This window comes from Lithobates pipiens, unplaced genomic scaffold (genome assembly GCF_037356315.1).
Source record: "Lithobates pipiens isolate NorthernLeopardFrog02 unplaced genomic scaffold, aLitPip1_a1.2 Scaffold_13, whole genome shotgun sequence".
Taxonomy (NCBI): Eukaryota; Metazoa; Chordata; class Amphibia; order Anura; family Ranidae; genus Lithobates; species Lithobates pipiens.
The window spans coordinates 278,182,357-278,200,289 of record NW_027507718.1 but is presented as its reverse complement, the minus strand read 5'-3'; positions in this window follow the sequence as shown (position 1 = coordinate 278,200,289).

Genomic DNA, 17,933 nt, shown 5'->3' with positions numbered 1-17,933 from the left:
ACCCCCTTGTTTACTGAATAACTGTTTGCTGCACTGGTGGGTCTGACAAGTGGCACTGGTGGAACTGGCAAGTTGCACTGGTGGGACAGACAAGCGGCATTGGTGGAACTGGCAAGTTGCACTGGTGGGACAGACAAGCGGCATTGGTGGGACTGACAAGCTGCACTGGTGGGACTGATGTGAGACACTGGTGGGAGTGACAAGCTGCACTGGTGGGACTGACATGAGGCACTGGTGGGCCTGACAAGCTGCACTGGTGGGACTGACATGAGGCACTGGCGGGACAGACCAGCTGCACTGGTGGGACTGACATGAGGCACTGGTGGGACAGACAAGCTGCACTGGTGGGACTGACATGAGGCACTGGTGGGACAGACCAGCTGCACTGGTGGGACTGACATGAGGCACTGGTGGGACAGACCAGCTGCACTGGTGGGACTGACATGAGGCACTGGTGGGACAGACAAGCTGCACTGGTGGGACTGACATGAGGCACTGGTGGGAGTGACAAGCTGCACTGGTGGGACTGACATGAGGCACTGCTGGGACTGACAAGCTGCACTGGTGGCACCAACATGAGGCACTGGTGGGACTGACATGTGGCACACACAGCTGACTTTCTCAAAATGAAGTGAGAAATATCTCTTAAACAGTAAGAAATTTCACAAATGTGATAACTGTTTAGCGTTTTGTGCAGGGGGGGTGTACTAATGGGGGATTTTTTGAAAATCCCAGAGATCTGCTTTAAAGGGTAGAAAGAGAGGGGATCCGTACTGGAGTGGAGGTCTCTAATAGTGGGGAGGGAGGGGGAACTGTACTAGTAGGGAGATCTGTACTTGTGGGGTGTCTGACTCTGTACTGGAGGGGGATTCTCTACAGGTGCAGAGGGAGGAGGTCTGTACTAGAGGTGCCTGACGAAGGAGCCCTGCGTAGCTCAGAAAACATTGTCATATGTGTATCATGTGACCATGTAAATAAAGGTTTGGCTCCTTCTGAGGAATCCTTGGTGTGCTGATGACATTTCTACCCTTTGGATTGTCTACGGTTTCCAGCCGATGGTCATTACAGCACCCAGCTTTACTACAGCTATTTTCAGGAACGTGTGCTTGGGGAATATTACGTTTGTACTGGAGGGGAACTCTCTACTATATGGAAGAGGTCTGTACTGCAGGGATCCCCTGTACTAGAAGGGGATCATGTACTGGTGGGGAGGAAGGGGGTCTGTACCGGAGGGGGGGCTCTGTACTAGAGGGGGGGTCTGTACTTGTGGGGAGGGAGGAGTCCTCTACTGGAAGAGGGGTCTGTATTGGAGGGGGGGGGGGGTCTGTATTAGTAGGGAAGGAGGAAGTCTGTACTGGAGAGGGTCCGTACTGCTGGGCAGGGAGAGGAGTCTCTACTGGAAGTGAATTCTGTACTGGTGGGCAGAAAGGGGATCACATTTACTGGTTATGGTGACCATTTCCCCATATTCACACTGATGATTGCTTCCCATAAACAGAAGTCATTGGAAGTGGCCACTGGATTTTGCCAGAAGCTGAAGAGTGTACATGTCCCAGGCTCCAGCATCCATTTGCCGATAGCCCAATTTCTTATTGTTTTATATACATATGAGGTGGTGGGAGGGCTGGTGAAGCAGGCGTTTCTTAATACAGACACCTACAGTACAGTCTACGGGCTCTGACAAAAAATTATAGCCACAGACCTCCTAGTGTTTCTGTACACCCTCTAGGCTAATTGAAGCTTCTGGGTCTTTGTTAAAATGGCAGACATTGCCCCATAGGTTTTAATAGGGAGAAAAGGGCAAGTGGTGAAAGTGAACTATTCTAGGTGGGAATGAAATTGACATTTGAAGTTTATAAGCAACACCTGGTTCATATGAGGAGTGCAATTGACACCTAACTCACCTTATCTACATGAGGAAGACAAGAAACACATGACCCAAATGATTTATCAGTAGAACAAGTTATACCTAAGGCAACTAACCCACCTCAGGAAATCAAGTGACAGCATACTTGGCCCAAACAGAGAAGAGAAGCGACACCTAGCAAATTGAATTATGTAAGGTAGCCACACCTGACTTAATTGACACATCTGAGGAGAGCAAATGATACCTAAGGCCCACCTTTGAAGGACAAGTGATATTGAGATATGAAAACTGGTAAATTGACCCATGTGAGGTGGAGAAGCCACACCGAACTAATGCATGTAAGGAGAAGACACAATACCTGGCCCACCTGACCCATGTGAGAAGGGCAAACAGCACTTGACCCACATGAGAAGGAAAAGCAACACATGATCCATTTGACTCAAGTGACCAGAAGAAGTCACAACTGAAGATGAGCAATACGAACAACAGTGCAGAAGTGAGAAGAAGATGTGAAGAGGAAGAGCAACACCTTACTCTCAAGAGCAGGAGAAGGAGGAATAAGGATGCATGAGAAGAAATGATGGAAAATTGACAGAGGTTTGAAATAGGAGGAGCAAGTTTTGGAGTGAGATGCAAGGAGAAGGAGGAATTTCTTGTGCACATAAGGTAGGGTTGTGAAAAAATATGAACTAAATATATAAACTTGCGCTAAATGAAAAACAAATGAAATAAATAAAAATGCAGCTGCTAAACACAAAGCGCTAATCACTTGAAAAACAGTGCAAAAAGACTTCAGAAATATTCGGGTGTACAACACCCCCTCATGTGTCCCCACTCACCGGATTGACACGACCCCCGGGTTTTCAGTCTGGTGGGTCACTTAAAGCATTGTAATGGTGTCCAGGGATGATGGATGTGGTGTCAGATCCTCAAACTCAAAGTTTCTTTAAGAAATTTCTCAGCTGAACAAACAGGTACCCAAAAGTGAAGAAAAAATTGAACTGATAGTGAAGTACCATTAAAACTAATTTATTTGTACAGGGGAGTGGGTACTTACCAAAAATACGATCGAACAGGCTTCAAACATAGATCCGAACGTATAAAAACATTGTATGTGGTGTGCGTTCCACGAGACCGGAAGTGACGTCGGTAAACCCGGAAATTGCGTCAACGTTTCCCCCTTTCACAGGGCATCATCAAGGACCAAGGATCAAGGTCCTTGATGACGCACTGTGGGAGGCCGAATATTTCTGAAGCCTTTTTGCACTGCTTACCTTCGGATTGGAGCACCTTTTGTCACTTTTTGTTTGGACTTTGTTTGGTTAAATATACATTGGGGTATATTCATTTATTGTGTTTGCGAGTGCTATATCTATTTTTATACATAGGGTAGGGTTGCCACCTTTTCTTCAAGTCAAACCCGAACACATTAGCGGCACACAGCAATTTATTTAATTTTTTTATAGTATAAACGTATAAGCTATACATATATTTAGCAATTAAATAACATGTCTAATCATATGAAGTTAATCATGTGTTACTCTTTTACTTCAGAGTCCACAGAGTTCCCCTTTTACATCTGAACTCGAATAGTTCCCTTACACTGTAAGGGGAGACTCTGCAGTCTCTGATGTAAGGAAGAACTCTGGGGACTCTAACATAAGGGATGCTCTGGGAACCCTAATTTAAGGGGGAACACTGACAAATCTGATGTAAGAGGGAACACTGTGGCTTCTGGTGTAAAGGGGAACTCTGAAGTAAGGGGTGCTCTGAGAACCCTGATTTACCTTAGTGTACTCACTCAGAGGTAGGAGGGAGTAGGATGGTGAGCTCACTCAACCCTTGGCAGTCAGCACCTCTCATCCAGATGTATCTGAGGTTGCTGGACTTCAAATTTCCGGCCCCACCTTTCCTTTTATGAGGCACAGTGCTGAGGATTAGAGTGTGGGCAGACACAGAGGGTAGGGGCGGGATGGAGATGAGCAGATCGAGCCCTCTCTCCTCTCCTGTCTGTGTGTATGTGTGTCTGTGTGTGTGTGGGGGGGGGGGGGATTGTTAGTTCTGGCTTTGGGCGGTGTGAAAGAGAGTGTAACAGACATTCTCAGCTTAGACAACTGCAGCAAGCAACCCTGTTGGGAAGCAATAGTCCAGTCTGAATAATGTGTCTGGGTTTCAGGTAGTTTGAAACCTGGACACATGATTCCAGACCCGAACTGTCCGGGTGAATCCTGGACAGGTGGCAACCCTAACATAGAGGTTGATTTAATAAAGGCAACTAGACTGTGCACTCTGCAAGTGCAGTTACTCCAGAGCTTAGTAAATGGGGAGGAACTCTGTTGACTTCCATCATCCAATCCTGTACAACCAAAAATGCTATTTTTCTTGTATGCGATTGGTTATTCTTTGCAAAGTGAAGCTTTACTCATTTCCTAGGCTTTGGAGCATCTGCAAAGTGCCCATGTAACGACATAATCGGCAACCCATCGCAGTTTGCTACGGAAGTGACATTCCGCCGCCGCCATCTTGCTACACCCCGCACTTGTCCACAGTAAGGCTCGATTCACACTAGCGCGTTTTTTGATGCATTTTGCATTTTGCAGAAATGCAAGGAAATTTTTTAACATGGGTTCCTATGGAACATCTTCACATCAATGCATTTTTGTGCCTCTGCGTTCTTGAAAAGGGTCGGGGACTTTGTTTCATGCAAAATGCAGCGTTTTGCATGTAATAGAAGTCAATGGACCTGCATCAAAAACGCAAATACCACGTTTTTGTCGCGATTTGCGTTTTTTTCCGTTTTTTTCACTGTATATATCTGGTTGCTAAGCAACCACAGTGTAAAAAACAAAAAAAACAAAAAAAAACGCAAAACGTGACAAAATCGTGGCTAAATCGCGGTAAAAACGCGTGTCCAAAAACGCGGCAAGCACCGCAAAAAGCACTGCAAAAACGCTCAAAAGCAACATGCATAGATGTGAATCGAGCTTTAGGATACACTAAGGCTGGATTCACACTTATGCATTTTTTGTGCTTTTTGCATTTTGCAGATTTGCACTACAGAACGTGTTCCATAGGAAACCATGGTGAATGGACTGTAGTGCAAATCTGCAAAATGCAAAAAGCACTAAAAATGCATAGGTGTGAATCCAGCCTAAGAAAGGGGAAGGCTGACATGTTGTGAGGCTGGATTCACACCTATGCATTTTTAGTGCTTTTTGCATTCTGCAGATTTGCACAACAGAACGAGTTCCATAGGAAACCATGGTGAATGGACTGTAGTGAAAATCTGCAAAATGCAAAAAGCATTAAAAATTCATAGGTGTGACTACTAAGATCTTGAATTTTAAAAGCAGCGACAACCCTGTTCATCTCACAGGTTTGATAATCTGACAGATGACAGTTCGCTGCTTTTAAAATTCAACATCTAAGCAGTCAAACTGAGTTCTAAGGCCTGATTCACACCTATGCATTTTCAGAGTGCTTTTTGCATTTTGCAGATTTGCACTACAGTCCATTTAACAAGGTTTCCTATGGAATAGTTTCTGTGGTGCAAATCTGCAAAATGCAAAAAGCACTAAAAATGCCATAGGTGTGAATCGGGCCTTAGGCTCGATTCACATCTATGCATGTTGCTTTTAAGCGTTTTTGCAGTGCTTTTTGCGGTGCTTGTCACATTTTTGGATGCAAAACGTGGCAAAATCATGGTAAAAACGCTGTAAGGCTGGATTCACACCTATGCATTTTTAGTGCTTTTTGCATTTTGCAGATTTGCACTACAGAACGTGTTCCATAGGAAACCATGTTAAATGGACTGTTGTGCAAATCTGCAAAATGCAAAAAGCACTAAAAATGCATAGGTTTGAATCCACCCTAAGGCTCGATTCACATCTATGCATGTTGCTTTTGAGCGTTTTTGCAGTGCTTTTTGCGGTGCTTGCCGCGTTTTTGGACATGCGTTTTTACTGCGTTTTTACCGCGATTTTGCCATGTTTTGCGTTTTTTTACACTGTGGTTGCTTAGCAACCAGATATATACAGTGAAAAAAAAAAGAAAAAAAAACGCAAGTCGCAGCAAATTCGCGGCAAAAACGCGGTACTTGCGTTTTTGATGCAGGTCCATTGACTTCTATTACATGCAAAACGCTGCATTTTGCATGAAACAAAGTCCCCAACCCTTTCCAAAAACGCAGATGCACAAAAATGCATTGATGTGAACATGTTCCATAGGAACCCATGTTAAAAAATGTCCTTGCATTTCTGCAAAATGCAGAATGCATCAAAAAACGCGCTAGTGTGAATCAAGCCTAAAACACTGTAAAAACGCGGTACTTGCGTTTTTGATGCGGGTCCATTACTTCTATTACATGCAAAACTCTGCATTTTGCATGAAAAAAAGTCCCCGACCCTTTCCAAAAACGCAGAGGCACAAAAATGCATTGATGTGAACATGTTCCATAGGAACTCATGTTAAAAAATGTCCCTGCATTTCTGCAAAATGCATCAAAAAACGCGTTAGTGTGAATCAAGCCCAAGGTTGGATTCACACCTATGCATTTTTAGCGCTTTTTGCATTTTGCAGATTTGCACAACAGAACGTGTTCCATTGGAAACCATGGTGAATGGACTGTAGTGCAAATCTGCAAAAATGCAAAGAGCACTAAAAATGCATAGGTGTGAATCCAGCCTTATTGTTATAAATATGTCTAAAATGCAAAACTCCGGTGGGTGTAACAAGATGTCTGTTTTCCCCTTTGTGAAGCTGGATTCACACCTATGCATTTTTAGTGCTTTTTGCAGATTTGCAGTACAGAACGTGTTCCATAGTGCAAATCTGCAAAATGCAAAAAGCATTAAAACTGCATAGGCGTGAATCCAGCCTTAGTGTATCCTTACTGTGGACGAGTGTGGGGTGTAGTAAGATGGCGGCGACGGAACGTCACTTCCGTAGCAAACTGCGATGGGTCGTCCGAATATGTCGTTACACCAAGTCTATTTGCCTTTAGTAGATCAACCCCATTGCATCATCATAAACAATGTGGTCAAGGATCAATGAACTGAGGACTTGTTATTATGCTACTGTGGGTGAGAGTATAATATTGTGAATGCAGTAGAAATGTAAACCTTTAATAGTCAAGAAAGTTGAAAAGGAACTGCTTAAAGTGGTTGTAAACCCTTACAAACCACTTTGACCTACAGGTAAGCCTAGATTAAGGCTTACCTGTAGGTCCAAGAAATATCTCCTAAACCTACATGGTTTAGGAGATATTTGCCGAAAGACAGGCACCGCTGTCTACGGCGCGTGCGCACTGAGCGCACCGCAGTTAACGGCGATATGCTGCGAGTGGTGGCTCCCGTGCACAAGCGCGGGAGTGACGTCATCGCGGCTCCGACGAATGACAGCACTGGACCCGCGAGACCCACCGAGAATATGGATGCTCCGGACTACAAGGGACAGCGGTGACTTCGCTGGCTCCTGTGTCAGGTAAGTGACACATAATGGGTTAGTATGCGATGCATAGTAGCCCATTATGCTTTACCTTTGCAGGGAATCAAAGAGGAAGTAAACCCATCAGGGTTTACTTCCTCTTTAAATCTGTATGTAAACTTCCAAAGTAATTGTGAGATGCAGTAGCATCTAATGTTTGTCCCTCTATTGTTGGGACACTATCTAGAATATTAAGCAAGGAGCATAGCACATTTGTAGCTATCAGTATTGTATTACACAGAGTAAGATTTTTTCATCAGATGTTTAAACCTGTTAATACAACAGTCTTCTGGCAGTACTGCCTATGAACATTCTGGGAGGCAGACTCCCACAGTTCGTTTTGCATACCTCATCTTGATATTGATGAAAAAAAAAGATCTATTTTCGGTGTGTTGAAGAATCTTTAAAATTCTGTCTCAGACAGGAAGGCTTCAGCTACATGGACAAGTTTTAATCTCTGCGATTAAAAAGCTGCATAGTCTACATCAAATGACTGTATGTGAGCATTGCTTGATTAATCCCATGAGATTAATCGCACAAAGGCAAAAGAAGTAAAAAAAAAAAAAAAAAAATCACCCAAAATCTCCTAAAGGCACGATTAAGCACCTGGACTATTAAATTCTATTGAGATGATAAATCTAGTAAAGTTTACATGACACAATTAAACTGCGGCGTTTCCCCACTGTACGGGATGATTGAGCTGCAAGGTCATTAAAAATCTCTTGTGTGTCAGGTCACATAGGAAACATTAGTCGCAGAAAAAGATTTCTTTTTTTTTTTTTTTTAATGAGTATTCTCTCTAGAAAACATGTGGAAACATTAACTCACAACTGTGCTCTACACAGTAAAGGTTTTCTTATAATACATTGTATTTGCTTAAAATGTGCTTTTCACCTATATATAAAAAACACAAAAGTACATTAACACACTGACTATTAAGAGAGCGTGCTGATTAGTGTCTAACTCCTGGCCATTTTTTTAAATGTGATTAAAACTTCTCCCAGCAGGGTAAAGTAGAACTATACACTCCTAACCTTTATAGCCACAAAATATGCCTCTGTTTGATCTGCAGTTGCCACGGTGCTGCACATGTGATCAGTTAGGACCAGTGGCGGTTGCTCCATTAGAGGCGCCACCCCCTTAATCCATGCTCCCGACCCTAATCTACATGCAGGGCGCTAGACGCATGAATTTCAATGGGGGTTTTTGTCTTGAAGCACCAGATTTTGTTTGAGTACAGTGTCGCACGACCCCACATTCATCAGTTAAATTAACGCAGTGCCGTATCGCAAAAAATGGCCTGGTCATGAAGGGGGGTAAAACTTTCCATGTCTAAAGAGATTAAGATTGAACAAGACTAAAATATCAATACTAAAAGGGCAGCGGTTTTTTTTTTTCCATAAAAAATGGCATACATGTATTCTGCAATTTTACACATTCATTCATTTTTGTACTCACTTTTATTCAAATACTTTGGTGCTCTGGTGAGGGGAGGGGCTCCCATGGAGGAGCAATGGAGATGAGCGGGATCTGGGATTGCACTGCAGGCAGCATCACATGACAGTGACACACAGCCATTGCTTCATCCTGTGTTCACGCCGCGCTGGAGTGTGAAGAAGATGGATGGAAGAGGTGGGTGGAGCCAACACTCTCACTAGGCGTGAAGGAAGAAGGCTCCACTCTGAATGCTGGGGCTCTCCTCCTCCTCAGCAGCAGTTCTGACGTGACTGATGTCACTGGTTGCTAGACGCCAGGCGGCACAGGCACTAGCAACCAGTGCAGAGAACAATAGAGGCCAAGCCAGTGGCCTCGCCTACACTCAACTCCTCTCTCCATCTTCCATAGGCTCCAGCATGGCATGAAGACGACAACAGGGTTTGTCTCTTGATGCTGCTGCTGCTGATGATAATGATATGAAAGAAAGAGACTGACAGTAATATTTTCTGGGGGGGGGTTGGGGGGGGGGGTTGGGGGCAATTTCCCCATTGCCCCCCCCCCCCCTGGATCCACCCCTGGGTTCCAGTGGGCACTACCAGTTGTTGGAGATCACCAATCACGAACTAACACTTGTAAAGGTATCAAGAGAGGGAATAAAGAAAAGAGGGCGCATCAGCCTTGTGCATTATCCTTTAGTAAATTTATTTGTAAAACAGATTGAAAACTACTCACACACATTTGAAGATAAATTGTTTTGTGAAAGCCTCCAAATGGTGGCAGTCAATCTAGGCACGACAGTCTCCAGATAGTAAAGGAGAGGACTTAAGGACCACTGCTGGCTGACATGTTTCGAAGGATACCTTCTTCCTCATAGAACTTGTAAAGGTATGCCAGGGCAGCCAACTCTGTTAGTTGAGAAAAAAGGAATGAGAGTGGGACTTTATATGAAGCATGCATCCAGGGAGATAACACAATAAAAATGAGTCTGCCAAGTGCCTAATATAATAGAACTATGAACGTTGCATGAAAGCATTGCATAACAACAATTGGCAATCAATAGTTTATTTGTACATAAAATATGACAATAATAATAACATGATAATATAATAGCATAATTAGTTCATTGTAAACATTATAAAGAACCAAATTCATTGAAGCGTGTCTCCATAGTAAATAACCGTAACCCTGATTGATTGATACAATCCAATTGGCATATGAGGTGGTTAATAGTAATAATGCACTATATAAGTGAGGGGGCAATCTATTGGCTTGACGCGTTTCATGGCGACTGCCACTCTTCAGACGAATGTATGAGGTAGATGTCTATAAATATTAAAAAATATATTTTAAATTATGGAAAGATTGTATAGTAGGTCTTTCTATAGGGAGAGGAGGGGAAAAAACTATTTCCCAGAATTAATTACAGATATGCCTATGAATCTGGGTGCAGGTGTGGGGGGCTGGAGGCCGACCGGAAGAACGTCAGCCCCGGGAGCTGAGGTGGACTAACCCTGACATACAACGATAGAAATCCAGAGGGAGACAATAGTCCCCGGGGATGAGCCCCCATAGATTTGAAAATTGGTATGATCCACGTAAATATATAAAAAAAAGGGGGTATATAGTAGAATATGAACTATAGCGTGGAAATATACAATAAGGGACTAATAAAAAGGAATATAATAGTGCAGGGACCGTTCAGTGGTAGGGATTTAAAACAAGGTGCTGCTTGTTTTTAGATCTCATACCTGCTCCTGAAGTGTGGCAGTCGTCACAAAACGCATCAAGCCAATAGATGCCCCCTCGCTTATATAGTGCATTATTATTTTTAACTACCTCATATGCCAATTGGATTGTACCAATCAATCAGGGTTACAGTTATTTACTATGGAGATACGCTTCAATGAATTTGGTTCTTTATAATGTTTACAGAATGAACTAATTATGTGATTATATTATCATGCTATTATTATTGTCATATTTTATATATAAATAAATGATTGTCAATTGTTGTTATGCAATGCTTTCACGCAACATTCATAGTTCTATTATATTAGGTACCTGCCAGACTCATTTCTATCGTGTTATCTCCCTGCATGCATGCTTCAAGTCCCACCTTCATTCCATATTGCTCAAGAATCACTGATGAAGGCGCTTGGCTTTACATGCCCTGCGCCTCGTATAAAGTCCCAAACCTTTCTTTCTATCAACTCCGTTAGTTAGTTAGTTAGTTAGTTAGTTAGTTAGTTAGTTAGTTAGTTAGTTAGTTTAGGGTCTGGATAATTTTTTCTGCCATTAAGAGTTCAGTAAAAGTTGTCAAACTGCCTCAAGCTTGACAACATTCAAAGGGGTGTATGATGGTTTCTGGCATATAAAAGAAAAGGTTCAGTAAAGCACATGTGGAGTACAAAGCAAAGCCACTACTAAAGGGTTAACTTGACAAGACATGTGGAAAAGGAATGCAGTTGCTATGGGTAACCAGTAACTAGTGCAAAGTAAAAAGCAGCCGGTCATAAAGCGTAGTACACAGGGAAGGTGACAGGTCTACCGGTAGCAAGAAGTTGGGGGGGTGATCTGGTTTCTTCCCCTGTGGTCAGTTCCCTGAGGGTATTGGGACTGAACCCGAGTTTTACGGGGACCCATAACATTAGTACAGTGACAGTGTGTATTTTTTAGCACTGATCACTGTACTTGTGTCACTGGTCCCCAAAGAGTGTCAAAAGTGTCAGTTAGGTGTCCTATTTGTCCGTCGCAATATTACAGTCCCACTATAAGTCACTGATCGCCACCATTAGGCCCCATTCACACCTGAGCGTTTTGTAGCTTGAAGCCTGAAGCTACAAAACGCTGGAGGGGAAAAAATCCATTATTCACAATGGAGATGGTTCACATCTCCACTCCAAGTCACCTGAAGTCGAACGCCTGAAGCTCAAACAAGTTCTGGACCCTTTTTTGTAGCTCGAATCGGGCAGATTTGGGTGTTTTTCTTCTTTTTACATTGGGGACCTTTTTCCCTGCATAAAATCGTGGCCAAACGTGGTAAAAAACACTGCAAAATCACACGATTTTATGCCTGTAAAAACACTATGCTCAGGTGTGAATGGGGCCTTACTAGTAAAAATAATAATAATAATAATATATATATATATATATATATATATATATACCATAGTTTATAGCTGCTATAACTTTTGCGCAAACCAATCAATATACACGTATTGGCATTTTTAATTTTTATTTTTTACCAAAAATATGTAGCAGAATACATATAGGCCTAAACTGATGAAGAAATTAGATTTTTTACATTTTTTTATTAGGAATGTGTTATAGCAGAAAGTAAAAAATATATATTTTTTAAAAATTGTCTGTATTTTATTGTTTATACAGTAGCACAAAAAATAAAAACTGCAGAGGTGATCAAATACCACCAAAAGAAAGCTCTATTTGTGGGGAAAAAAGCACAACATTTTTATTTATAAATAGAAAGATGGTGGCAATGAAGTTGGAAAGATTGATGCTTTCCTTCATGGTTCATCTCTTAGACCCCTTTCACACTGGGGCATTTTTCAGGCGTTTTTCAGGCGCTTTAGCGTTAAAAAAAGCGCCTGTGAAGCGCTTGAAAGAAGACTCATCTGCAATCCCAATGTGAAAGCCCGAGTGCTTTAAGAGCCTTTTCACAATGTCAGTGCCCGAAAAACGCTCGTAAAGCGCCGCTTAAACTAGCAGCGCTTTAGCAGCGGTTTTTGAGCGCTATTGGGGCCCTTTTAACCCCTGCTAGTGACCAAATAAAGGGTTAAAAGCACCCACAAAGTGCTGTTGCCAAAAGTGCTTTGCAGGCGCTTTTCAGGCATTTTGCAGGCACTTCCCATTGATTTCATTGGGAAGGGGCACTTTAGGAGCGGTGTATTCACTGCTCCAAAAGGAGCTGCAAAAAAGCTGCTTGCAGGATTTTTTTGGGCGCCCTGCCAGCGCAGCGCCTCAGTGTGAAAGCACTCTGGCTTTTACATTGGGATTGCAGTTGTGGCTTCTTTCAGGCGCTTTACATGCGCTTTTTTTTTAAAGCTAAAGCGCCTGAAAAATGCCCCAGTGTGAAAGGGATCTCAGTGTGAAAGCACTCTGGCTTTCACATTAGGACTGCACATGAGGCTTCTTTCAAGCGCTTTACAGACGCTTTTTTTTAACACTAAAGCGCCTGAAAAACGCCCCAGTGTGAAAGGGGTCTTACGTTACAAATTTTATTTGGGTACAGTGTTGCATGACCGTGCGACTGTCAGTAAAATAACGCAGTGCCGTTTCGCAAAAAAAAAAAATGGCCTGGTCATGAAGGGGGGGTAAATGTTCCAGAGCTGAAGTGGTTAAGATACTCTATAAGTATTAGAGTGGTGTATACTGCGTTCTTACTCATACCATCGCAAAAATGTTCTTTCCTTTAAAATTATACAAATTAGGGTCACAGGTTACATTCTTGTGGCAAGCATTATGTAACGTCCTTCCTAATCGCTTCCAGGCCTGGTCTCCAGGGTTCCTAATTAATATAATGCGTACCATTTAGAAAATGTGGAAGAGCCATAAACTGGAAGTGAACATCTCAGAGGAGCCTTGTGTTTTGGTATTCCGGATTCATCCTTAGCAGGTGCTGCATGTGGCTGCTTTTCTCCCTTGTCAAAACCCATACACCATGGCTATACAGTGCAGTGACTGCTCAGCCAGCGTGCTCTGTCACCTGTATGCTCATCCTCATTAAATAAAATAGGCGTTCAGGTCTATTTTTAGGACTCGCCGGCATATGCTCAATTTACGTTAACCCCTTCTCCAGCAGACTCTTCTGGTAGCAACGATGTGTATAGGAAGAATAACGAAGGCAATTTATTGGAATTTATATTCTGATGAAATTTAGCAGAAACCACAGTAGGGAAAAGCTGGAGGGAGAGAAAAAAAAAAAAAAAAGAGAGAGAGATTCTGCCATGTGTCCTCAAATTGGAATGTGCATTAGTTGACCCATCTTTGCCACGGTCAGATTATTGCTATTATGTTTCCTGGGTGACTAATTTTCTGCTCCAGGTCAGTGCACTAAGTGTACGTCTGTCCAGTTGTTCCTGGAGAAAACTAGAAATTCCCGTGCTTTATTTCTCAACACATTTCTTTTTTGTTTTGTGTGTATTTCAAGTTTTTGCATTTTTCATTAAAAATAAAAATAAAAATGTAGCAGAAGAAATAGTGAAGCTATAATTACATACAGAGCAGTGTGATAAGGAGAATGTTGATGAGTGCACTAACCCAATGTAAATAGATTTCAACCCCTTGCTGCTGCCTCCAGGGGGCGCTTGCGAGTGAGTGGTAACGCCGGGAGTTGAACTTGGGCGCCATCTGAACTCACCTCAATCCACATTGGAAAAAATGCTGGTGACATCAATGCCCTTATATTGACACAGTGCAGTCGCTCTAAATCTAAAGGGTAGATCTGGAATGAGAGGAAGCTCTGCTGATTTTATCATCCAATTATGTGCAAGCTAAAATGCTGTTTTTTATTTTCCTTGCATGTCCCCCTGTGATCTACAGTGACTGAACTTCCAAGTGCACTTGCAGTGCAAAGTGGATTTGATTTGATGCGCATGGCCGGTGGCTGCGAAGTCCGCCGGCCACACGCGACCGCAGGCATGAGAGCCAGAACGGGGATGTGCGTGTGTAAACACACACATGCCCATTCTGTCAGGAGAGGAGAGAGAGATCGTGTGTTCCTACTAAATAGGAATAGTGATCTGGCTCCTCCTCTAGTAAGTCACATTCCCATAAAGTTATACCCCTTTCCACACTGAGGCGCTTTTTAAGCACTTTCACTCTAAAAAAAAAAAACACCTGAAAAGCTCACAAAAAACTATTTCAATTAAAATCAATGAATGCTTCCACACTGGGGCAGTGCGCTGCCAGGATAGTGAAAAAACACCCCTCTCCATTGAAATGAATGGAAAGCTCTTCGAAAGCGCTCAGTGTTTTACTGGCAGTTTAGTTTTTACCAAAAATACATAGAAGAATACATATCAGCCTAAACTAGTGTTTTTATATTTTTGGGGGGATATTTATTATAGCAAAAAGTAAAAAATATTGCTTTTTTTTTAAAAATTGTCGCTCTTTTTTGTTAATAGCGCAAAAAATAAAAAACGCAAATACCACCAAAAGAAAGCTCTACTTTTGGAAAAAAAAAAGGACATCAATTTTGTTTGGGTACAGCGTCGCACAACCGCACAATTGTCAGTTAAATCAAAGCACTGCCGTTTAGCAAAACAATGGCCTTTTCATTAAGAGGGAAATTGTTCCGTTCCTTAAGTTCTTAAGTAGAACCGGCTGCAGGAAGACAGTGCTGTACTCCTGGCATGATAAGTACCTGATCTGTAAAGTATTTGTAGCTGCTGACTTAAAGTTCATCTTTAATATAGCCATGTGTCCATAAAAAGCAATGAAGCCCCTTTGTTTTATGTGTAGCTAATTAGACCAGGCCACATACAGTTCAAATCTCAGTCGGTTCACTAAGAACCGGTTGAGATTTGAACCATGTATGGGTAAGCTGAATGTACCCAAGTTGATCGATCAATCAACTTGGATACAACCAGCTTGTCATATTTTACAAACGAGTCTTACTAGCGGTGGTTTTATCCACTAGCAGTTATTACTGGGGTTAATTTACTAAAAGTGTAAAGCATGTTCACTTTCAATTTTCATGTAGCTTAGTGGATGAGATAAAGACACGCTGACTTCAATCATCTGTAGCACTACCCCCCTTAGGAGCCGCTTAAAGCAGAGGGACACCCTAAAATAAAAAATAGCATTAATATTCTTAAATAAAAAAATAATAATTTTTACTTACCAGAAATCCCTGTTGCTAGGCAGTCTTCCTAATCTGCCTCTTCCTATTTCACGGTGCTTGATCCTCTTCGACGAGCGGCCCCGTTGGCTTCTGGGACATGTGTGTGTCCCAGAAAACAACGGGGCCATTCAGAAAGCGCCGCGCGACAGTAGGAAACGGGCAGTGAAGCTGCAAGGCTCCACTGCCTGTTTCCATTAGTTCGAATGGCGGCGCCAGGACCCGAGAGCTGAGGGACGGGTCGGCCTCGGGCGGCCGACATCGTGGGCACCCTGGATCCTGGATAGGTAAGTGTGCTTATTAAAAGTCAGCAGCTGCAGTGTTTGTGTTTCTTCAGTTGGCCGTCCTCTTTAATGTATGTTTGGTTCTGTACTCTGCCTCTCAACCCCAAGAAGGGTCTCAGCCCCTCCTGCACATCCTGCTTGATAATATTAGTGTGGAACCCGGCAATAGAGAGAAAACACAGTAATGATAAACCATGAAGTATATTTACGAAGGCCCTGGATTCCGTCACTTCACTTCACCAGCTGCAGTAATAAATAAAGACTCACACACAATATCAATGAACCACTCAGAAAGTTTACTAAAGTGGATATTAAACACAATAAACAATGTGATTAGACAGAAACAATAAATGGCGGTAACCATCAGTATAGATATGAGAACGGTGGATTCAATAATCACAGTAGAGAGCATTTGTAGATTGGTGTACAATGGGACAAGTGTTTAATATGCTCCAAAACCTATATTATACACCTTCCCACTGAGGCCTCAACACACACACCAAATTGCAATATAATGTTACCTACATTCAATAATACAATGCAATATTTAACCTGTACTCAAGGGCTCCCCCTAGGCTGTAACCCAGTGTTCAAACTACAAAATAGAATTGTGATGCTTTGCAGAAGATGATTAAAGTTCCTTGATTCCAGATATCTTCAGCTAGCCTGTAGTTTGAACTGCAGTATTTGTAATCCAACAGGGCAAAAGAGAGAAACCAAACTCTAGAATAAATGGTACATTGATAACTGTGTATCTGAAGAAATATGGCACTTGTAACCTCCTCCTAATATTTGAGTGTAATACAGTACTGACTCTACAGCACAGGGAATAACAAACCCTAGAGTTTCACTGCATGTGGTCTGTGAATAAGTAGAATCACTTCTGTGGAACTACAAATCTCATCAGCAGTCTGTAAAATAATTCACTCAGCAAACAGTGCACTTTACTGAATTGGGCAGGTGCCCTCTCACCACAATAGACTCAGAGGCTGTGAGGCTCCGTCCAGACTCTCCTCCTGATGTCTCAGTCTGATGAAAGATGGCGTTGCCATGCTATACCACTCCTGCGGATGGCTGAGATGCAGGAGACTTCCAGATGTCCTGGCACTGCACACCGATCAGGCGCTGTATTCTGAAGTTACTCAAAGGCTGTTGATGGTTGCTACGCGCCGTAGGCCGCAGTTTCCCAGGTTACACACCCAGACCTCCTGCTGGTTGTTAAATGGCGCCCGGAGAGGCCAAAAGATGGCCGCACTTGTCCTTTTTATGGGTCTCCCGGGCAATAGGAGATTATGGGGCCCCCGGGCAATAGGAGATTATGCGGCCCCCAAGTAATAGGTTATGGGGCCACACAGTATATACACACACACACATACAGTATACACACACGCAGACACACTGAAAAGGTACTGGAGGGGCGGGGCAGCTATAATCTTGGGATTTAAAAAAAAAATATTTTTACATACTATACTGTCCCTGTTTTTTTTTGAGGCTGGCAATCCTGATGGGGCCCCTTAGTGGCATGGGGCCCTCGGGCAATGCCCAAGTGCCCGAATGGTCAGTCCACCCCTGCACTCCATCTATGGCCAACTTAACATTTAAGTTTGGATAGAGGTGAGTTTGGAGGACATACAAGAAGGTATTGTGCCTCATCTTTTCATATTCAATAATGGTCTGTGAACACCATTATATCTGAGCAGATGGACAGTCTACTAAAAACCTGGGACAAGAATCCTGATGTTTCCTGCATGTGGACTTTAGGACAAATGGTTTTCCATCTTTGTTTCTAAATGGAAGGGGCTGATGCATGATTTAGTAAAATGAACCTGGAATTATAGAGAGACCAAGCTACTAGAGCAAGTAAAACTATAGTTTCAGAGGCCAGGAGCAAAAATTAGCTGAGACTGAAAGGATACCCACAGTGAGAGAAATATGTAGGTGGCTGCCATTGTTTATCTCTTAATCTTGTTCAGGTACTTCCTGTTATAGGGTGACAACATTC